Below are 24,417 nucleotides of genomic sequence, written 5' to 3' on the forward strand. Positions count from 1 at the left end.
TTAGTAGTTCTTGCTTAAATATATGTGACAAAATAGCACCACATGGGTTCAGGCACATGAAGAAATTTCTCAACATTAGGCCTGGCAAAAATAAGAATAATACATGAAGAAAACAAATCTCTTTTATAAGAAAAAAATTTCTTGGAAGTATCAGTGGTATTTTTGGTGAGCATGAGAGAGAAGTAGATGGATGATACTTTCTACTTGCTAATAGTTAAAATTGGGGTCCTCAATGAGCCATAGAAAATCTGTGTCTTTTCACTTGAATTGGCAAAATGAAAATATCTGTAGGGATTTATCTTAGAATTAGGCTGACCTTTATACCAATCAGACTGTTATTGGGAATCTAGATTGGACTTTACATTTCTTCTTTGGAATTTCCAAAAATTATGGCCACAATGTCGTTAAATAATAGGAGTAAATGCTTGTGAGGCTGAAATAGAATCTTAAATGTGTCTCCTCAGGGAGAACTGGAATTCAGAGAGAGAACTATCCTTTGATTTAGAAAGACACAGCAGGTTCTTCTGGAAAGAGAATGATCACTGGAAAGTCTGTATATGTGTGATTGGCATCTAACATCAGCCATTATTATGTCATATCTATCTCATCAGTGAGCAAGAAGTCTCTTAATTTTAAATGGAATTGACAAGACTCATTCCCAGGTTTCTCTATCAAAACTCTGATACAATGTTCAGGCTAAATTACAAGTCATCTCTCTAATGCCTCTCTTATAATTCAATGTGGTATACCTTCTGGGAACATTCAACAAACTGCTCTGATGAATTTCAAGTTGCCTCTTGAAGAATAAATATCTTTAGCAAGACATACACAGTTATTATTTTAAAGAAAGTATTCTCACTACAAAATGCTTTTTGTGTTGAATATAGAAAGGTAAATAAATATGAATACTGCAATGAAATGATAAAATAGAATAGTTCTTCATTTGTGTTAAGTACATTTTTAGACAAAATAAACAAAAACAGTCCAACAAAAACCTACATACCATTCATACATTCCTTATGGCACACAAGATTACTTTTCACCCCTAAGTCATTAATTGCACTAGTATTTAAGACTGTGCATAATTTGTGAGATAGTAAACTTTTCCTACCCATCTGAGAGGCACAGAGAAAAGAAGCAGAAGCAGAATCATGATGATCATTATCAGAACCTCTATCATCTGCTACAACAACTACCCATAAAGGAAGCATGAAGACCAAGAGACATGACCATAGACATAATTCTTTCACAATGGCATCAGGCATCATCCAATGAGACAATGAAAAATCTAATGTTTCTCATTTGAAAACAGAAACTGAGACCAAGAATATGAATAGCAAGTCAACAATAAAGAAACCCAAAAAGCAAATAAACATCACTAAACATAATTAAATAGACTTGTAATTCAAGCTGGGGTTTGCCTCAAGTGGTAGAGCACTTAATAATAAACAGGAGACCCTGAGTCCAAACCCTACTACCACCAAAAAAAAAAAGATTTGTAATTATAGAAATGTAAGTCATATATATTATCGAACATAGAATGGAAATACCTAGCATTATAGCTCTAAAGAGCACTCTGTCCCACAGTGTGTCAGGAAGAAAACAAAATGCTTTATATTCTGGAGTTCAATGACTAGAAGTCCTCTCTAAGGAAATACATCAACAAGTACACAAATATCTAAATTCTATTCGAAATCAAATTTTGTCAATCTAAAGGAAATGATTGTAAATGCCAGGTATCAATGACTCATGCCTGTAATCTAACCACTTTGGAGGCTGCCATCTGAGCATTGTGAATCAAAGACAGGATAGTAGATTCTGATCTCCAATTAACCATTCAAAAATCAGAAGTGGAGCTGTGGCTCAAAGTAGAAAAGTGCTAACCTTGAGCAAAATAGCTCAGGAACATCATCCAGGCCCTGAATTCAAGCCCCATAACTGACAAAAAGAAAAAAGATTGCAAATATAAATTTTCATTTTGCTTTCTTCACTTACTGACACTTCTATATTCCTCTATATACTTACATAACTCCCATTGTCCAGCATCTTTAGGTATCCAGATCATATGATAAATTATAACTAACAAATCATAAGTCTAAGTGACAGATGGCACATGTTGAGTTATTTAAATAATATTTATGTGAACTCTCATCGCTCAGCTGGTATACATTCTAAATAGTATGCCTACAAGGCCCATGTCTAAATCACTTTATTTCTTATTAGAAGATAGCTGCTTGATCCACAACAAATTTTGAGATCAAGAAACAAATTTAACTGAGCATAGTGGCTGCCACCTATAATCCTTGCTACTCAGGTGGCTAGATCATAAGATGCCAAGACCAGCCTGGGCAAACAGTTGGCAAGACCCCATCTCAATCAGTGAAAACCATTAGCTGGGTGTGGCCATCTATACATACATACAAATCATCTCAGCAACCCAGGAAGTGTAATCAGAGGACCATTATCCAGGCTGACCCAGGCAAAAAGTATGCTTATTCAAAATATAGGAAAGCTAGAGTATACGACTCAAGTGGTAAGAGTATTTTCTTAGCAAAAGCAAAGCCCTAAGTTCAAATCCCAGTGCCAAAAATAAAACAGCAAAAACCAAACAAGAACTCTTAAGTATATTGTCAGTAAGACTGGAGATTTATTAATTACTTTCATAGAGACTTGAATGATAAAACCATTTATAGATAATATAATACACTATTATAAGAAAAAATAGGTAGTATTAGCTCAGTCATCAGGTAGAAGGAGCAAGATATAGATTCATTTTAGACAGGAGTAGAACATTTCATACAACAGATGACCATTTGAACTTGGCGATCATTTGAACTTGATGATTAGGATGTTTAAGTGAACTTAACAGTACCTGTTTGTTGTGAATTGACAGTGCATGGCCATGTTGCACAAGAAGCTCATGAAGTTCAAAATAGAATAAATTCACAAAAAATAGAAGATCATTTGGATCATGGGGATTTCTAAAAGACATTTCTGTTAGAACCTAAAATGTTGAATATGACACTGTTTTGGAAGATGCGTGAAGCTGTACAGAAAGGTACATCACTCTAGCTCTTCTGTGAAGTAGCAGCTTTAGATAGTCATCCTTTGCTATGTCACAGTTCACTTATTGCTATTTCGAGAATTTCTCACCTATCACGGGAATGTAACTATCTGGAATGTAACTACCTCGGTAGGTGAGGGATCACTATTTATGTACTTCTTAAAGAAAAAAATCCCGAGATACAGTAAAGCCGCCATAAGTAAACTGGCATATAACAAGGGACAACTATGTTGACAAATCAGGTCCATCCGCAAATCTTGGTGGTTAATGATGTAAGAGGAAGCAAAGAGATTATTGTGTCACCGAGAGCAAAGGTTTCCTATGTCCAACAGCAGCAAAATGTTAATGAAGAAGAAACTTCTTAGGTGGTGCTCTACTATTTGAGGATGCTTCCAGCCTGAATTTTGAAGATAAGAGTTTCACAAATATTTCTACTCAGGCTGGCCTCCTGTTACAGATCTTAGCCTCCTAAACAACTAAGATGACAGGAGTAAAACTGGCTGAGATAATAATTTTTAAAAGTATAACATATGCATTTGAGTATAAAACCTCTTGTTTAAAAAGTCAGGTGCCAGAGGCTCATGCCAGTAATCACAGCTACTAAGAAGGTTGAGATCTGAGGATCACAGTTTGAAGCCAGGCTGGTCATGGAGACTCATCCCTAATACCAATTGAGCCACAGTTAAAGTGGTAGAGTGCTAGCCTTGAGCAAAAAGCTCAGGGTCAGTACCCAGACCCTAACTTCATGCCCCAGGACAAACACAAATGTGTTTTATATATATATATATATATATATATATATATATATATATAAAATACAATATACAATATATAATACAAAATATACAATATACAATGTAATTTATATATATATATATATGAACACAAATGTGGTATATATATATATATATATATATACAATGGAATTCTATGCTTCCATCAGAAAGAATGGCCTTGCCCCATTTGTTAGGAAATGAAAAGACTTGGAAAAAATTACATTAAGTGAAGTAAGCCAGATCCAAAGAAACATAGGTCCCATGGTTTCCCTCTTTTGCAATTATTAATATATGTCTGGGATAATTTTATCAGATGAACAGAAAAGTTCAAAAGTTCAAAAGATAATGCTAAGTGAAATGAACCCCAAGATATGGACACAAGAGGTATGTCTTTGTTGTTGTTTTTTATGTATTACATGATTTTTTTGTTTCCTTTTTATGTTCTTCCTCCTATAGTATAACCTGTGTTGTCACTGTATTTGATTTTGATACCCTGCATATTTTTTTTTCTTTTGTCGGTCATAGGGCTTGAACTGTGAGCTTGGGTGCTGTCCCTTAACTCTTCAGCACAAGGCGAGCACTCTACTGCTTGAGCCACAGCTCTATTTTTGGTTTTCTATTTTTGGTTTTCTAGTGGTTTATTGGAGATAAGAATCTCATGGACTTTTCTGCCCAGGCTGGCTTTGAACCGTAATCCTCAGATCTCAGCCTCCTGAGTAGCTAGGATTACAGTCATGAGCCACTGGCACCCAGCAATACCCTGCATCTTATATATACATTTGTCTAATTTGGAGAGGGGAAGGGGAATAACAGAACACTGAAACAAGGACACAGGATGACCTATTGCAACAATGGTACCCATAAGTTAGTATATTAGAAATGAAATTTACAACTGGGGGGGGTGGGGGGAGTAGAGGGAGAGTGGTAGAACAACAGGGAAAGGGGGTAACAATGCTTGACAATAAGTGTGCTCATTGCCTTACTCATGTAATTATCACCCCTATGTACAGCATCTTTACAATAAAATAAAATGAAAAAAATAAAGATTTCAAATAAGAAAAAAATAGGATACAAACCGCAATTAGGTCAGATAAGGTGATGTTAGGGAAATGAACCCTAAGATATGTATTCAAATGTTTTTTTTCTTTCATGTGATTGTTTCTAACACATTTATAAGATGATTTCTTTGTTGCTTTGTATGTCCCTCCCGCACAGTATAACCCCTGCTTTCACTGTATTTGATGTCGGTATAATTTGTGGAGGGGAAGGGGAAAAACAAATCGTTTAAATAAGGATACAGGTGGACCTGTTGCAACAATGAGAAGTACAAGTTGTTATGTCGAAAATGAACTTTACAACTTTGGGGGGGGGGCAGGGAGGATTGGGTGGGAGGGTGGGGAGAGGCTGGGAAGGGATGTGAATGGTAAACAAAGGAGGAGACTGCAATGCTTGATAAGAAATATACTCATTATCTTGCCCATGTAATTGTAACCCCTCTGCAAACTATGTTCACAATAAAAAATAAAAATAAAAAAAAAACCAATTACATCTACTGAGGGGCATCTGGGTTGGTTCCATATCTTAGCTATGGTAAATAATGCTGCAATAAACATAGTTGTGCTGGTAGCTTTAGTGTGGTCTTGTTTGTAAACATTTGGGTAAATGCCCAAAAGTGGGATTGCTGGGTCATAGGGGATCTCTACGTGAAGTCTTTTGAGGAACCTCCATACTGCTTTCCAAAGTGGTTGAACAAGTTTACACTCCCACCAACAATGCAGTAAGGTTCCCTTCTGTCCACATCCCCTCCAGCATCTGTTGTTATTAGAGTTCTTGATTTTTGCCATTCTAACTGGGGTCAGGTGGTATCTCAATGTTGTTTTGATTTGCATTTCTTTTATGGCTAGGGAGGTTGAGCATTTCTTCATGTGTCTATTTTGCCCATGTAATTGTAACCTCTCTGTACAGTATTTTCACAATAAAAAATAAATAAAAATTTAAAAAAGAAAATGTTTTCAAGAAAACAAGTTCCAATGAGATTAATTTATATAATCAATCAACAATTGGCAAGAAGAAACTCAGAGATGTACAAATAAGACTTCACAATGCGCACAGTTTATGGAGAACTTTGTATCACACGTTAATGATCATTAAGCACAACTGTGAAGAACTCTTTCAAAAATCAAGTGCAAAAGATAAGCAGGTGCTATTGCTGGCCACTGGTCTATTTTCCCAGCTACTCAAGCTCTCAGAGCTACATGAAGCATGTTCATGGTGACTCTCAGATAGACCAGAAAATGAACTCCCCTTGACCACACATGGTCTCTTTATTGTTATAATCTGCCCACATCAGAGACCCAAACTGATCATCCTTCCTCAGGACTGCTGAGAATACTACTGGGGCACTTTTTGAATTATTTACACTCCGGCCAGCTATATGATATTGAAGTAACCCACATCTAGAGGGAAGTACTCTATAATGAGGGTAGAAAATAGACTTACTCCATCCACCACACTAGTTTCTTCCAATTCCTGTCAGCCCAATTCCAACTTTTACCATTATTGTGGAAGCAATAATTGATGATCCCTAGGATACCACGGACCAAGAAAAGTTTCAACCACATCAGAAATGTTCACCTCTCAGAGGTGTGATTCCGAGCTCCTACTTACTATCTTACCAGCAGCAGCCAAGCTACAATAGTTCCTTCAAAAAAGCTCCTGATGTAACTGTCTAACCCAAGTATCTCTAGCCCTATGGGGCAGGTGGGTATTTCTTCAGGAATTATTATACCTGTTGGACTTCTGTATCTCCTTTTGGACGTTTAGACTCCAGTAATTTTGGAATCAATCCACTGTATTAAATTCTTTCCATGAAAACATCTGTAACTTCTACTCACCTCACTTGTTTTTGACATTACAATTGGAAAGCTCATAATTATAACCTTATTCAGTACCAGAGGACTGAAAACTTGAAGTATCAACTTGACTATTCGCATAAAAAGGATTTGAAAATAATTAAATTTTTATTTCAACCAAGAGAACTCAAATAGTTGAGAAACCCCATTACATAACAATGAGTATAAGAAACTCATCAACTAAAAATAAGCTCTTGCTGATTATCAGTGAATATAAAAATACAGAGAGAAGAAGCATGAGGAACATAGAAAAGGTGATGAAAATCTTTTTGAAATCCTGTCTAACTAAAATTTAGCAAACACTTAATGGACATAAACTCTATAAATAGAGTATATGGGCAAAACTGACTAAAAAAAGTAATCTCTAACATTGAATGCAAAGATTAAGGGAGATTACATGCATGTGATATTTTTGTGATAATTTTTAATAAAACCTTACAATAAAGAACAAAGATAAGGAAAAATGTGAGAGAGGAAATCATTGTGGGTATATCTTCAATAAAAGCTTCACGTCAACCCTTATCAGGCTGCTCACACTCCCGACGCCTGTAGACTATGAAATTGATGTTCTGCTCTCAGGTGCTACAATTTGGAAGACCATTAGACTCTTCAAGCTCTGTATATCCTTCCATGGAATCTAAGTACTCAAAGGCTGTGGCATGTCTTCTAAAATGTATGACTGATGTCTCAGACTTCATACTTTCCTCTGACTGGCTAAAGGCTAACTCTGTGACTTCAGGAGCCTTTATGCTAAGAATGCATAAAGCATTGCAAGCATCCCGATTCCTATAGTATTTTATAGGCAATAGGTGACTATGGTGAAGAGCCTAACTGTGCCACATAACTACACAGCAGGTCAGGATTTTGTCTAAACAGGACAGTGGAGCAGGCATTCTGTAGACCAAAGGAATTCAGCCATACCAATGAGAACACTTAGAGATACAAGAACCCAAATGCAAGCACTTACGAATAAAGGGAAATCAAATAGGAACAAAATGTTATAGACACCTCAAAGTATGAATATGTTCAACAATAAATCAACATATATTATACTTCAAAAATGTATTTGAGAGGTACATTTGATAGTATGTGTATTTGATGATGTTATAGAAAAATACAGCTTTGCTGCCATATAAACTTGTATTTTACATACTTGTTTCAGATATGATAATGAATATTTTATGAGAACAAAGGAGGATATTCTTAGGAGAGGATTACAATGGCTCAATAGCTATGTGCATATGATCATATAAAATGATACTGAAATAAACTACAAGAAATGGAAAGAAGTGGGTTTGTTTTTTATTGTACTGTTTGCAGTTATTCTGTTTTTTTTTTTTTTTTAATTGTGAAATACCATACAGAGAGGTTACAAATACATGGGCATTGTTGCCTCCTCCTTTGTTTCCCCTTACGATGCAGTTATTCTTTTTTATTTCTTTTTGCTCCTTTGGTTTATTCCCTGTTGTCACTGTTTTTTTTCTGTACACTTTCTTGTATGTATGCTTATCTGATTTGGGGAAGGGAAGAGGAATCACAGTAATGGTGGGACAAAGGTAGAACAAATTCTGCAGTTATTCTCACTAGGCACTATGTTTGAAATGAACTTTATAACTGTGGAGATGGGTCAGGAGGGGGAAAATGTGAGCAAACAAGGGAGGGGGTAACTGTTAAAAAATATGTAAAAGAAACTTATGTAATTATAACACCTCTGTACATCACCTTTACAATAAAATTTAAATTGAAAAAAGAAAAGATATATGGGTATGTTATTTAAAAAGAAATTAATGCAATCTCATTTATCCCTATGACCAAGCAATTCCACTCCTGGGCATTTATCCGATATACCTCAAACAAGGCCATAGAAAGCTTCCAGCATAACCATGTTCATTGCTACCACAGCCTTATATGGAATCAACCCAGATACCCCTCAGTGGATGAATGGATCAAGAAAATGTGATATATATCCACAATAGAATTCTATGCTTCCGTAAGAAAGAATGATATTGCCCCATTTGTAAGGAAATGGGAAGACATGGAAAAATATATTAAGTTAAGTAATCCAGTAACATAGGTTGTATATAGTTTCCCTCATTTGTAGTAATTAGAATGTGCCTATAAATCTATAAGTAAACACAATGGATGGTAAAAGACAAAAAAAAAATCCACTTAGGTTTGATAAATTAAACAGGACTCTAAACATTCACACAGTGAGACCAAAGGGGGATAATCTTAGAAGAGAATCACAAAATCCTCGGAGGGGAAAATCTGGGAGAAAATGAGGGAAAAGGTGACACTGTTCAAAATGAAATGAACTCATTACCTGACTTATGCAACTACAACCCTTCTGTAGATCATCTTTTCAATAAAAAGAAAAAGAAAAAACAAGAAACTGAGTGCTGGGAAGGTGGCTCAGTGGTAGAGTGCTCACCTTGCATGTATGAGGCCCTGGGTTCAATTCCTCAGAACCACATAAGCAGAAAAAGCCGGAAATAGTGTTGTGGTTCAAGTGACAGAGTGCTAGCCTTGAACTGAAGAGGTGAAGGACAGTGCCCAGGCCCTGAGTTCAGGCCCACAACTGGCAAAAAATAATGGAAATTGAGTGATCCAAAACTGGGTAATATAACTGTATATAAACATGTATTTAAATAGGATTTATATAACTAAAAATATATAGTGAATTTACTTACTAATCCAATCATGGAAATTAATATTTAATTAATAAATAGCATTACATCTATAATACAAATATTAAGATGACTTATATTAATAGTAACAGTATGGCATAATATACAGTGGAAATTAGATGATATTTTAGAAAATTATTATCATTTCTAAGCCATTGCTATTATTTTCTGGCAAATACAAATAGCTCTGACATTTGTAAGTAAATTGTTCCTTTGAGATAAAACTGGTACTTTGGTCATGTTGAAAAAATCGAGGTTAAGTGAAAAATTAAAAAATGAGGTTGAATGAAAAGCACTCTGTAAAAACACCTCAAAGACTGAAAAGTTTGTGTTAAAATTAGGTAGTAGGTATTATCAGGAAGTTTTCTGAAGCATGTCTTACAAAACTCTGGACTTGACAAGACCTAGAAGTTAAACTGAATAGATTGTATACCTTAGGGCTGGATTGGAGATTTACAGGGCTTGAGGGGTACATAATCTTTCAAGGAGGATGAGATCTGGGACTATGGAAATGTTCCAGGGTGGCCTGCTTTTCTGACCAGCATCCCTGTAGACAGTCATTCACATTCTAAAAGATAAAGATCAAAGACATTTGTGTTCTCTGTCCTGACAGAATTAGCAGAGGGAAGTGTAGCTTCAGCTTCCTCACTCGAGAGAAAAAGAGAAGCAGCTGTTCTTTTCTACAGATTCCAAGGTTGATATTTTTGGGATTTCTTGCTTGGAGTAAAGGTCAATGTGTGTGCAAAGTGACATCAAGCAGATGTTTATTAGTTCACCTTAGAGTGGTGTCATTGAAGAAGCCAATGAAGTGACTTCTCAAATTATATGTGTATGTTCCAGAAGCCTGATGTGTAGTTTCAAAAAATATGAAAAACTCTAGATATTTAAAACTTATCCACTATGGTCTTTATATTTCCCATTTTTTATTACCTACCATGAAATTGAAATCACAACGCATTTGTAGGCAAGAAGAGAAAGAAATAAAACAATAAGACAGAATATGCTTAGGAGGAACTATAGATAAAATGACTGACATCATGTAGAAATAAAGCCAATCTGAATGATGAGAAGCCTTTATAGGGGCTCATAAAGTTACATTAAGAAAAGTCCACTGTACTTTAAAAAGTCCCTGAAGGGAAAAAAACAAATCGTTTAAATACAGATACAGGTGGACCCATTGCAACAATGAGATGTACAAGATGTTATGTCAAAAAAAGAACTTTACAACTTTGGGTGGGGGGGTAAATATGAGGGGGATGGACGGGGGGGGGGAGAGGGGGAACGGATAGGAAGGGGAAACAAAGTAAGAGGCAACAATGGTTGATAAGAAATGTACTCATTATCTTGCCCATGTAATTGTAACTCCTCTGTATGGTATTTTCACAATTAAAAAAAAAAGTCCATGAAGGATCAAACATTAAGACAACTCTTTGCCTGATAATCAATTCATGGACAGAAATTAGATCAATGCATCTATGCAGTGAGTCACCAGGATGACAAGACCATAACCCACTTCCGATGTCCCCAGGGAAGGTAGAAAATAAAATTAAATACCTCACAATGAGTGGCCTGTTTGAGTCTCAAAAGCAAGCCGATATTGAGCCTTCTGTAGGACTAATCACAAGACTCTTCCACTCCTATGATAAGGCACCTCAATAGCACCTGCTGGGCAGAATTTCAGAATTTCAGAATTGCTTTAGACCAGTGATATATGGGACCCAAGAGAGAAACAGAACTATATATGGTCATCAAGTATCCATATGGTGTGGCTTTTTTTTAGTACTTTGCATGTAGAAAAGGTTATGTTATGAGTCTTAACTAACTATTAACAAGAGTCACTTTGAGAGGAAAGCACTAAAATCCAGCATTCTCAGCCAGGTGTGCTGCTTTTTTTTACTTATAACCCCAGTTACATGGGAAGTAGAAACAGAAGGATAGTGAGCTCAAGACCAGCCTGGCCAAAGTTAGTGAGACCCTAACTCAAAACCTGATTTTTCTTTTCTTTTTAAACTATGTGAAAAAGATAGAGTAGATTTAGAGGCTAGTACCAAGAGCTAGGGCTCGAGTGGTAGTGCACTTGCCTAACAAGTGCAAGGCTCTGGGTTCAATCTCAAGAATGGAGGGGGGCAGGGGATTCTTTACCTTCCAGTCATTTTACGATCAGATGATTTCTACATGATACAACTCAGTTTGCTCAACTGAAAACCTTGAACTCAGTGTATGAGTGAGAAATAAGTTCATATGTTAAAACTACTCTAATCTGAGAATGTGTTGCCACATATTTCCTATGAAGTAGCCATCCAACAAGGATGATTTTTGCCCACCACTCTGCAGGCTTGTATGTGGCTATGTTTGGATGTCTGGAGGTCTTTGAAGTTGTCCCAAATAGGAAGGAAGAGCTACTGGCATCTATATTGAACAGAAGGTAGGGATACACCATAAACAATAAGCACTGTAACCCTCCCCAAGAAAGATTCCCTAAGCTAAAATGTCAGCAACTTACTACCAAGAAGCCCAAACCAAGGTGACATTAATCCACTAAAACATTTAAATGGCCCATGACATACTGTTAAGTACCAAATCACAGATTTATTCCGATCACCTTACGCATCAATATGGGGTTGTGAGACTCTTCTCAGCTTCATTCATACTTGGAGAAGCTTTATTATTATTATTACTACTACTATTATTTCTTATGTTGATAATGTACATCAAATCATGGCAGATTCCCTGCTCTATACTTTAAAGGGCTTTGATCATGCTTATAGTATAAGTGCTACTCCATTGTGGACACTGACTCTTACTTCTCCATCATTATTGTCCCCCTAATCCATCCTTACAACCTTCATTGCTGTCCTAACCTTCCCAACACTTTGACCTGGAGAACTCTGCTTATTTTTGGATCTGTTCTGTCTCCAGACTGTGAGTGAACTACCCCTCAATAGAGGGCCCTGCTTCACAGTCTCCTCTTCAGGAAGCTTTTACTTGTTACCTGCTTGTAAGGTAGAAATAAACTGCAGCCTATTCACTGTTATCCCAGCATTCTTTTTTTTTTTTTGTATTTCATGACACTTAGTTGCTTACCTGGACTTTTGCTATGCGCAGTTCACACACCATTTCCTTCACTAGAGTTAAATGTACAAAGTAATTTTAATACCCTGCTTACCATACCACTAAGCCTTGAGCCATAACTATATTACAATATTATATGTGGATAATGAGATAGAAAAGTATAGAGATACATTTGGCCTACAAAGAAATGACTAAATAAATAATATAAAATACATTGAGGGATACCTAGAACTTCATCGAAATATTAATATCAGTCTCTTTGCAGTTAGTTATTTTTCGGGCATGTCTCATTTATAATTTTGTTCACTGCTTTATAACCTTCTAAACATACGTTACTTTGGAAAACCAATTTTTATTTTGCTTCTCCAAGCAAAAATACTAACTTGAAGGTCATATGCAAAGCTTGAATTTTGGAGGTGGCTTCACTATTAAATCCAAGAATAGAGAAAGAATGTGAGAAGTAATAGAATAGATTTATATTTTGGTCTGTAATACTCTCTTGGTATGAAATGCAGCTCGGATTCCTTATTTTGTATTTTAATGAGGATTTGTGGGGTGACTAGTAAACTCAATTCAGGGAGTACAGAAGCAGCAGGAATATTCCCTAATGCCTCAAAGAGTTTCAATGTACCCTGACAGATCAAGCTAAGAGAAAGGCCTACAATTTGTATAGCTATAGAATAATAATACATCTACTTAACCTCAATTTCAAAGCAATAGTCAGAACGTAAGAGCAGGACTATGTTCAGTACCAGTGTCTCCAAATAAACTGCAAAACAGTGATAAGGGAAACAGAAATCTGTCCTAGTAGGAAACACAGGGCATCAGACACATTTGAGATGATTAAAAAATAGTGAGCAGTGAATATTAAGACTTTCATCTTGTGTGAGACGAAATGATATTATAATTAAAATGTCTGCAGTTGCTTTGTGGAATGACAAATCCACACAAAACAAGCAAGCTTCACATGAAAGACCAATGTGAGTGAGTCTGGGTGGAGATGAAAGGCAACACACTCTCTAGCTACTCAGGAGGCTAATATCTAAGTACTGAAGCCAGAAACCAGCCTAAGATAACTCATCTTGCCAATTTACCAGCACAAAAACCACAAATAGAAGGATTGCTCAAGTGGTAGAGTACCAGCAGTGATCAGAAAAGCTCTTCTAAGAGCAAGAGGTCCTAAGTTCAAGACCTAAAATTGGCACAAGAGAGATAAAGAAAACAAAAGGAAATACACTTTCCTTACCTACTCCTAAGACATGAAATATTCTGCAAAAGCCAATACTGAAAGCAAAATGGTGTCTGCTTGGGGGGTTGAGAAAATTTAGTTTTAAAAATGTCCTAAATAAAGGTAAAAATGATAACTACTATTATTTAAATAGTATTTGTATTTCATGACAATTGCTTACCTGGAATTTTGCTATGTGCTGCTCAAACACCATTTCCTTCACTAGAATTAGATGTACAAAGTAATTTTAATGTTAAGGTTTGGGTTGTTTTTGTGCTGGACCTGGGGTTTAAATTCAGGGCCTGGACACTATCACTGAGTTTTTTTTGCTCAAGGCTAGAACTCTACAACTTAAGTCACAGCTTCACTTCTGGCTTTTTGGTGATTAATTGGAGATTTAAAAAACTCATGGAATTTCCTGACTGGGCTATGGATCAAACTATGATCCTCAGATATCAGTAGCTAAGAACCAGGAAATGCTAAGGTTTTGTTGTTGTTGCTGCTGTTCTTTATTTTCAATTATTTCCAGTAGAAGATCAAAATATAAGCAAACAACTGGAAAGTACCTTACAGTTAAAAACTTAGATGTAATTGGCAAAATGATACTAAACTTTCCAATAATAATACCCATATTAGCACACCTATTGATAGTGTCTTTAAAAGCTTATCTCTCTGTGTATTGGCTCATGCTTGTTATCCTTGCTATTTGGACATCTGAAAGATCACAATTTGAGGCCAGCCTGGACAAAAAGTTTAATATCCCTCCTCAAAGAAAAAACGTTGGACGTAGTGGTACATGCCTGTCATCTTAGCTCTGCAGGAAGCATAAAACAGGATGATCATAGACCAGGCAAGACCAGGCAAGAAAAGTCAGACTCCATCTGAAAAATAACTAAAAGCAAAAGGATCTGGGAGCTTGTCTCTTAGTGCCTGACTAGCAAAAATGAGGCCTTGAGTTCAAATTCCTGTAACACCCCCAAATAGAACTTCCATATAAAGCATTGAGCTTTTAGTTCAAGACCAAAAAAATGTCTATTTCTATAAATGTCCAATCAAGTAGAACAAATAATTCTCAGATGATATATCCAAGAATCTAGAGCAATAAGCCAGTAATGTGACACAGCTAGACTTAATAGATTTTCTTTTACTTAATAGCGTTACCCTGACCGAAGAATGTGAATATGAAAAGAACATAACACAGGCTCTCTATTAGGGTTTTGCTAATGATTTTGACAAGATGTCCCCTGATATTTGACTTCTAAAATTAATACAAATTGGTTTGGATATGAGCACAATTGTATAGATAGGAAACTGATTTTTGGATTACATGAAAGTTAACCACAAATTAATATTAATGAAGTTCATTGGACAAAACTTCAATCAGCTCACATAGCAGCAAACTTATGCATGGTGAAGCATTGGATTTAATGGTAAACATGACATTTAGTTGAGTTTTTATTAATGAGTAAAAAAATGAGCTTTAATTACGTTTACTGAATATATTAAAGTAGTAGAATGGTAAAATGACAAAGTGTTCTGGGCTTTAACAAAAAAGCTCTAAGTATGCAGTAAGTACTTTGGACAAATATTACTTGGAAAGCATTCCATGAGATGGTATTTGAGAGTTTTATGTATGTGTTTTATCCTAAAGCAATTATTTTTTCTTGCCTGATGAAAGCTGCAACTATAAAGTTGGCCTCAAATTGTGATCTTTCAGATGTCCAAATAGCAAGGATGACAAGCATGAGCCAACATACAGATTTGGAGAGTTGTTTATAAGTGCTTATTATGTGAATTCCTAGAAGTTACTTGTCAGACTTTGGGTACTTAAAATAGTAGAAATAGATATGAACATATACTTTGATCAATTGCTATGTTACACGTTTTATTTTGGTTTGAATTTGTGCTGAGTACTACTGTAAGAGTTTAGAATACTTACGACAAAGCAGAGTAATCCTTGCCCCTAGTGGAATTTGTATTCTAGCAAATTTACTTTACCTTGAATTTCTTTTCCCTCCCTAGTGACATGATAGGATGTTTTACAAGGCTGAAAAATTTTATAACCAGGAAAATGTTTCTAGGATGGTTTACATCCTAGAAAGCTGGAGGAAAAAAAAAGACAGAAATCAGAACTCAAGCAGCACCTACTGGTGTTGTGTGTTGAATCTTGTACTAAATAATTGCCCAATTGTTACATTCAAAGCTTGTGTAACCGTTGGGCAATTATTTAGTACAAAATGAGTTACAGAAGACTTAATAAAATTGGTTAGACAGTTAAATAGAGGATTGAGAGCTAGAAAGAGCCAACAGCATCTAAGAAGACACGGGGGTATTAGAAAATGTGACTTACTCTAGGTAAAGAATGGCAGTAGATGAAGGGATGCTATCTTTTTATCGTAATGAGCCTTGTGCATCATACAAACAAGCTCAAATTGATGAGCTGCTGAAAGGGAACATGTTGAAGTTTTATAATGGTGGGAAAGGATTAGATTTGTATATGGCTCATGTGAGTGAAGAGGAAAATAAACCTGGAAAAGCCCTGGCAGTAGCCTTTGGAACAACCAAAAGACCTGGGGCGTCTAATGTGGTGCCAATAGTTACAGGTCCTTTGTAAATTTCAGTTGAAATGAATTTAAAGTAAATTTAAAACTCCAGTTCCTTAATGACATTCACCATGCGGTGCCATTTTATGCGATGTACAACAGTTCAATCATCCCAGCCCTCCGATGGCAGCTCTAGTCACTAAACTATGGCAAGAGTTCCCAATTACTGGGAAGGCAGTGACTATTCATTAAGGGAGGAAAAGGTAGTATTTTAAAGGAAAGGATCCCATAATTTACCTGGCATGTTTCTATGTTTTTATGCTTTTACAATAAGAAGTTTTTAGAAGACAAGGGGAAAAGTCTACTTGAGCACGACCTACGGAGGGAAGAGAAAGGTAGATAGAGGCGCTGCGTGGGCGCTGGTCGGATGCAGATGCAGTCAGCACAGACGACTGTAACTAGTGCCATCTTCCAGGGCAGTGTGCCACTCCTTTTGTGTACTTGAGGGTTGCCTAGAGAGCTCAAGCAGAGTGAACAACATGAAGTACCTTTGCTCTTCTTGCCAGACTCTGAAGCTGCCATAGCAAAGAACACTTTACATCCTGATGCCAAGGAAATTTTAACTTGAATCTCATCTAACTTTCCTGTTGTGGTGAATGTTATCTTACCTCTTACACCAAAATCATGCAAATCCAAGTGAAGGATGAAAATGAAATACTTTTACTGGAAGAATTGATAGAATTTGGAGCTAAATTACTGGATGGTGTCAGATGATTTCCAATTCACCATACATCTATACATATGGATGGCTGAATTTATATTTTGAAAGAGATTGTATTTTAAATTCCTGAAATGAAAGGATAAGCTTCTCACAGAAGTGCATATGAAATTTCATGTTACCCATAATAAATGAACCCCTTATCAATAAACCAAAGAGCTTAAACATTCTCTAAATCCTGCCAGCTGCAGACTTTCTTAGATTTAGATTGCTTCTGTAGAGAACTAGTTTTAATTTTTGCCATAAAAACAAGACTGGCTATAAATACAACATAGAGATTATATTACACAGTTATCACAGCTGAAATATTCTGTAACATGTTCTATTACAGCTTTTCTTAGGATGGTTGAAAATCATTTCTATTTGCTACATACCCTATTCTAGCCCTAAAAAAATCTGGATAGACTACTTAAATAGTTACATGACTGTATGAATTTCCTACTTTATAATTATGTGAAAGCATAGATAATATACCCACTGAGCTATTTTTAATACATAGAAAAGAAAGAAAATTGAGTAACAAACAATGAATATCCATGATGAGATGTGAGGATGGAACACAAATCAGGAGGCCACTTGTGGGAGATTAAGCCCTAAACCATGAAGGAACTGATAGAAAGGATTCCATAAAAATAAAATTAAAGATTGATGGTTTTCCTTTTATTCTAACATTTAGAATTAGCATGCTGTTTTCCCAAGTTGTCTCTAAGTGAACCCCCTGATGTTTTTTTCTGAATAGCTGGGCAGCCCATTTCAAGGTCAAATGGTGTTTGTGTGCCTCTACAGCCCATCTTTTCTATCTGAAACCTGCTGCCATCAAAGACACATACCCCAGGCCAAGCTGTATAATAGTGCTTCCCAGCAGAGACAGAGGGCACTTTGACTATTTCCATTCAGACAGCTGGGCAGTGGCTCAAACTCCCCCAGGAGAGCACGTCTGTCACACACATGTGAAATTGGAGGTGCTCTGGAAGCCAGTGTCCATAGATTAGTTATTATTTTCTGTAAAATCGTACAAGGTCTATATAAAGGACAATATATGCTTTCACCATGATATAAGAAAATACTTATAGATATTTATATATTTAGACATGCAAATACACACATTTGTTTCTTTCTATATTTCTGTATCTAAATATATGTGTACATATACAGATATGTATTACCAAATATGTATTAATTTTGCAAATACATATTGGACATCTTACTAAATTTATATAGATTTACAAACTGTGATCCACAATCTTTAGAAAGTTCTAGTCTAAGTAGAAGGACTGGTATTTATTTGAGTCTCAAAGACTACTTGATATAATTGTGTTTTGTTCCCAAACTAGATGATAAAATAAGCCTAACAGTTGTAACTATACAAGATATCATTCTTCTAGGAATTTGTCATCATTTGATAAAAATGTCTAAGAGGGAGAAGATGAAGGAAAGGGTAACACATTAGACAAGAAATGTAATCATTCCCTTACTTATGTAACTGTAACCCCTCTGTATATCACCTTGACAAAGTTAAAATAGTCAAAAATATCTAGATGGCAAAAAATACTGATTTTTCCCAAATCCACTCACAAGCTTGGGTAGCTTTGTTTATTTGTATATAAAATAGAGATCTGAAGTGTTTGTTTCTCATTAGTTTTGGATTCATCTAAACACCCCACTGGTTTAAACATCTGTCCAGGTAGTAATAGAAAAAATGCTTAGACACTCAATCCTTCTTCGTTGCTAATAAACCCCAAAAGCCCAGAATATTCTTTGATTGAAAGTAGTCCTTCTTATATTGTATGTTTTCTAAATTTCTTATAAGCGCAAACACAAAAACAGAGCAATTGAAATAAAACTTGAAATAACAATGATATATATTTATTCAATGTTTTGGTCTAACAATGACCACAGAAATAAAGCTGAAGGTTTAAAATTATGTTACATTGTGTCATTGATATGATTATACAAAACTTAATTTAAACACTGGTAATACTGAATGCTACGTTCTGTGTGTAGTCTTCTCTTACTCCTAATTTCTGTCTTTCTTTTTAGTTGTGCCAGTTCTGCAGCTTGAACTCAGGCCTTGGATGTTGTGGGCTGGCATTCTATCACTGGAGCTGCAGCTCCACTTTTGACTTTGTGGTGATGAATTAGAAATAACAGTCTCATGGACTTTCCTGCCTGGGATGGCTTTGAACCATGATCCTCAGATCTCAGCCTTCTGAGTAGCTAGGAACACAGGTCTGAGCCACCAGCGCCTGGCTTCTTTCCTCACTTCTATGTGCCATCTGTTCTTGCCTACCTTTATTAATAACTAATGAATTATATTGAGCATACATCTGAAGAAGAGAAAATATGCCAGAGGTACACCTGCATAACTTTCTTTATTGCAGCATTGTTTACAGTAGCCAAATGAAGGATTCAGCAAAGATGCCCAGCAACAGACTGATGGATGAAGAAGGTGATCCAAAGATATATGATATATATGAATATAAATAGATATATATCTATATAAGATATAGATGTAGATAAATAAGATATACATATACATATATACATAATATATACATATACATATATACATACGTATATACACATATATACATACACATAGATAATTATATGTGTATATTATATAGATAATAAAGGTAATATACATCGATATCTATACATCTACATATCTATAAGGTATATATGATATAAGATATATAAAATCTACGTATCTATAGATTGCTATATATCTATATATTGAACCAATATATCATATATATCTAAATATATAAATATATCTTATATATTTTATATATCATATATAGCAATATATAGATCTTATAGGTAGGTCTATTTATCTATAGCTATGGAATTTTATGTAGACATAAAGAAAAATAAAATCATGTCATTCAAAAGAAAAGGGATGCAAAAAAATGAAAAGCTTCCTATGTAGAAGCTAGACCTAAAAGACCTACATGCATTTATGAAACTATACAGATAAACACATAATACATATATTCATTCACATAGCTATAGATAGATAAACAAAGAATATGAATTTAACTAAGGGTTCAACTAGGGGATGGAAAGGGGGAAGGGAAAAATTACAGAGGGTAAGTAATTTTTAAATACATTTTGAAAAAGGATAAGTATGGTCAGAAAAAATTATTTGAGACTGAGAACTAGACCAGAAAATCCATTGAAATTGTTTTGGGTTGGGGAAAGAGAGAATAATGGAAGGGGTTAGGATTGATTTGACTATAGTGTAATCATATGTAGAAATATGGAACCAACCCAGGTACCCCTCAGTACATGAATGGATCAAGAAAACGTGGTATATATACACAATGGAATTCTATGCCTCCATCAGAAAGGATGACATTGCCCCATTTGTTAGGAAATGGAAAGACTTGGAATAAAAACAAAATCTTGTAGAACTAATATAAGTGAATAAGAAAAACAAATTTTAAAAAGTCAAGGAATTGGTGCCTTGCATAGTAGTGTACATCTGCAATCCCTCCCTGAACTTGGGAGGCTGAGGTAGGTAAGATTTAAGTTTGAAGTAACCATAAGCTGCATAGACCTGTCTCAAACTAATCAAGGACTAAATATTGTACTCCATGAAGAAAACCTGAAATCATGAATGAGCGTGCCTATTCTTTTCATTCCTATTCAACTTAGTGCTTCAATTCTTAACCAGAGCAATAAGGCAAGAGAATCTGTGTTCTCTGTTAACTATTCCAAATGTGGAGTCTCTCCACATGGCATTTATTTCCTGTAAATAGCCTTTTATTTGTATTTCTCTTGTTCACTTTATCATAATAAATCACACATAATAGTTGTCTACATTCTCATTATGTCTATTTTAAAAGCACGTGACATGAGGGGGTAACAAGTTTGAGAAGAAATGTACTCCCTACCTTACCTATGTAACTGTAACCCCTCTGTGTGTCACCTTGACAATAAGAGTAAATATTTTTAAAAATTTTAAAAAGAATTCATGGTTTCATTTTTTAAAAAATTGATGGTTGTGCTGGGGTTTGAACTCAGGACCTCATACTCACTAGGCAGGTGCTGTACCACTTGAGTACTTTATTGCTTTGGTTACTTTTCAAATAGACTTGTGTTTTTCCTCAGGGATGCTCCAGATCATAATCTACCTAGTTTGGCCTCCTAGATAACTGGAATAAGTATCACACCTATCTTCTTTGTTGAGCTGGGTCTTGCTAACATTTTCCATGTGCTGGCTTTTAGCTAAAACTCCTCCTCATTTCTACCTTCCAAGTAGCCTGGATTATAAGCATGTTCTACCATGCCTGCACAATCTTTGTATAATTGGGTACAGAATTGGGGTTTGAACAAGGTTTATTATATTTTCTAGGAAGATGTTTACCATATTTGTCATTCCCTAGGTCCCTGTGGTTTCTTAAAGAATCTTTACAGCCCTTATAATTTGTAATAAATCAGCATTCAACTGCATGACAATTTCAATGATCACACAAGATATAGCTGGATAAACAGCAAAGTGCTTATATTTCAACATTTAATCTATCTGACTGGCTCTGAGTTATTAGGGATTTTGCATCAAGTATTTCTGATTTTTTTGCTGTTTTTCTTTCTGTCTGTTATTTGTAGAACCTCAATCATAAAGTGCAGCAAATAGAATCTGAACTCTTGAAGTCACATTCAATTCAATCAAGTTGCAGATAATGAACTTCAAAGCATCTATTATTTCTTCACTTTCTATCACCTGTACCAGGACTACAGTTATTAAGGCTCTGAGTGTATGTGCATGTTAACATTACTAGTGCCAATACACTGGAACAGGAAACAGCTAGGAAATATTGAGGTTCAAAGTGTCAGAATCACAGTGTGAACACTCCAGAATTCGGCACTGTCTAAACAGTGATATGAAAGTTTTATTGTGTGCATGTTCCAATTTTGTGATTTTTATCCTACCTCATTTCCGTATGAGGTTTGAATCTACCATACACTAAGAGGGAACACAATTTTACACTTCCCATGGCAGAGTCTAGTTCATTCTCAACAAAACCAAATAAGGAAATCATTAACTAACTCATGCTAGGGGTCTCCTGAATCCTCTCCTTTGGAATCATCTATGCTATCTATTTCTATGGTAAGGGAAATTTACAAATTCATATTCCATTTATTCTGTAGTAGGTGAAAGTAATGTAAGCAATTTTCCTCAAACACAATAGCTCCTCTTCTAGAATACCGTTAATCTGAAACACTTGGTATCTTTCTGTTGGATCGCTTCTTCCATTGTGCTTTAAGCATCTGGAAGCCAGTAGCTGCTTTAGCATACCTGCTCACTCATGCTGACTCTTCTATATCAGAACCCACCGTCCTACCTACTTAAGGAACCCTTGTAAGTAATACAATGATCTATTAGAGGACTATTTATATTCAGAGCAACATTTTTCAGAAGGAAAAATATTACCTCAGACAAAAATGTGTTGTCAATAGCTTACATATCTCAGATGATAAGGAGGAAATATGAAATATGTTCAACTGCTCTTGATGAACTATGACTGTTGAGAGTCTGACTGGCAGAGATCAGTGTCTTCCAGTGTCTTCACAGTTTTGTTTTTGGCATTTTTTTGCGGCTGTCTCTGTGCTGGGGTGCACGTTTCTATGACTTGGGGAAAGTAAAAGTGAAGTGGGGATTACTAAGAGTGAAAAGCCTATAAGCACTCATTAATGAAGCAGAAACCTAAGCCCACCTTATAAATGTAGTACATTGACATTATACATTTAGATTACAAGTAAAATGAAGCCTTCCTCAGGGTAAAATTCCTTTCTGATAGAAATCCATTTAAATGTTATTAAGCAGAAGTTGCTGAACCAAACTTCCCTGACGTTTATACTCATCACTCAGATATAAATAGAGTTACATGCAGGTAAGAAATACTTTAACTGATACATTTCAAAGATTCATTCCACATTAGTTGTCATAACATTTTTTCCAAAAAGTAATCTTCAAACAACCCCACCACCCTTCATTCTCAGATGGCCACAGAATGAACAAAGTATTATACCAATTACTCAGTAGATTTTTAGCAATTCAAGGTTTAGAAAAAGCTACATGGTAATTCATCTCAAACATATCTGTAGGGATTAATTACAGAACAATCACACCTGTGTCCAAAGAGAATATAGCAATGCAAGGGTAGGTTTGATTATGTCTAGACTAACTCTGTAAATTGCTCAGTGAATAAGGCCATTGTAATTTTCGGCAATATTTTTATTATCTATTGCCATGAGATTGTTAACTTGTGTTTATATAATGTCTTTCCTAGATTAATTGGAAATGCTCCATTTGAAATCAGAGCAGTCTCCAGAGAATGCAACTAAAATGCTTCATCCATTAAAAATAATTCAAAGCCAGTTAACTGGCCACTGAAAAGATGTAATGCTTTAGGAAGCCTCTTCAAAACACTTACTTGAGCCCCCATGCATGTCTATATTTGGCTTTTGAATTAAACTTCCATGTTACACAGAAATTCTGTTAGGCACAATCAACAGAAATGAACAGACTATGTGACACATGGGGTTATTGCAGCATTTCAACTGATGCTTTCATCTTGATCAGTGTGCTTTTCTCCCTGTCCACTGAAACAATTTGTTGTATAGACTGAACTAAAAAAGCAACAACCAGGCTACAGGTATAAGATCTCATAATCCTAGCCACTCGGTAGGCTGAGATCTGAGAATCTCAATTTAAAGCCAGGCCAGGCAGACAAATCTGTACATCTCATCTCCAATTAACTAGCAAAGAGCCAGAAACAGAGGAGAAGTTCAAATGTTAGAGTGCCAGCTATGACCAAAAAAAGTTGGAGAGCCTAAGTTGGATGCAAGCCCCAATACATGCACACACGTACATGCACACACATGCACATACACACACAAAAATATATTTTAAATGTATATACTATTTTGTTCAGTGGTTGTTTGATAAATAATTTGTGTCTTATGGAGAGCTCCAAAATATAAATCCTCTTCTATAACTCAAAACTCACTGTTCAATATTGAGTTTTGATACAGGTAAAAAGAAATATTGGAATTCTGAAAATAGTTTGAATATTTGAGGATATTGATAAATATTCAGGATGGCTTTATAAATAACATTAATCAGTTTAAAAATATTAATTTATTACTAATCCCATAGGATCCTCTTAAAAAATCTACAAATCCCTGTAATATTGTAAAAGTCATGATGATTTGCCTTGATTTATTGTCTGTGACCTGTATTGCAATTGGATAGAAGTTTCACATTTCCTTCTCTCCTCAATTTTTTTCACAGACATTTCTTTACAACTCATTCCTAGTGGCAACTCCCCTTCCTCAACAAGCCTTC

The 24,417-nt window shown here is 35.5% G+C and overlaps 1 pseudogene; it reads left to right on the top strand.

The window, feature by feature from the left end:
• Positions 1-24,002: 24,002 nt before the first annotated feature.
• Positions 24,003-24,119, top strand: LOC122111986 (annotated as a pseudogene).
• The last annotated feature ends 298 nt before the right edge of the window (positions 24,120-24,417 follow it).

Source organism: Dipodomys spectabilis, unplaced genomic scaffold (genome assembly GCF_019054845.1).
Source record: "Dipodomys spectabilis isolate Male_0828 unplaced genomic scaffold, ASM1905484v1 ptg000089l, whole genome shotgun sequence".
NCBI classification, from domain to species: domain Eukaryota; kingdom Metazoa; phylum Chordata; class Mammalia; order Rodentia; family Heteromyidae; genus Dipodomys; species Dipodomys spectabilis.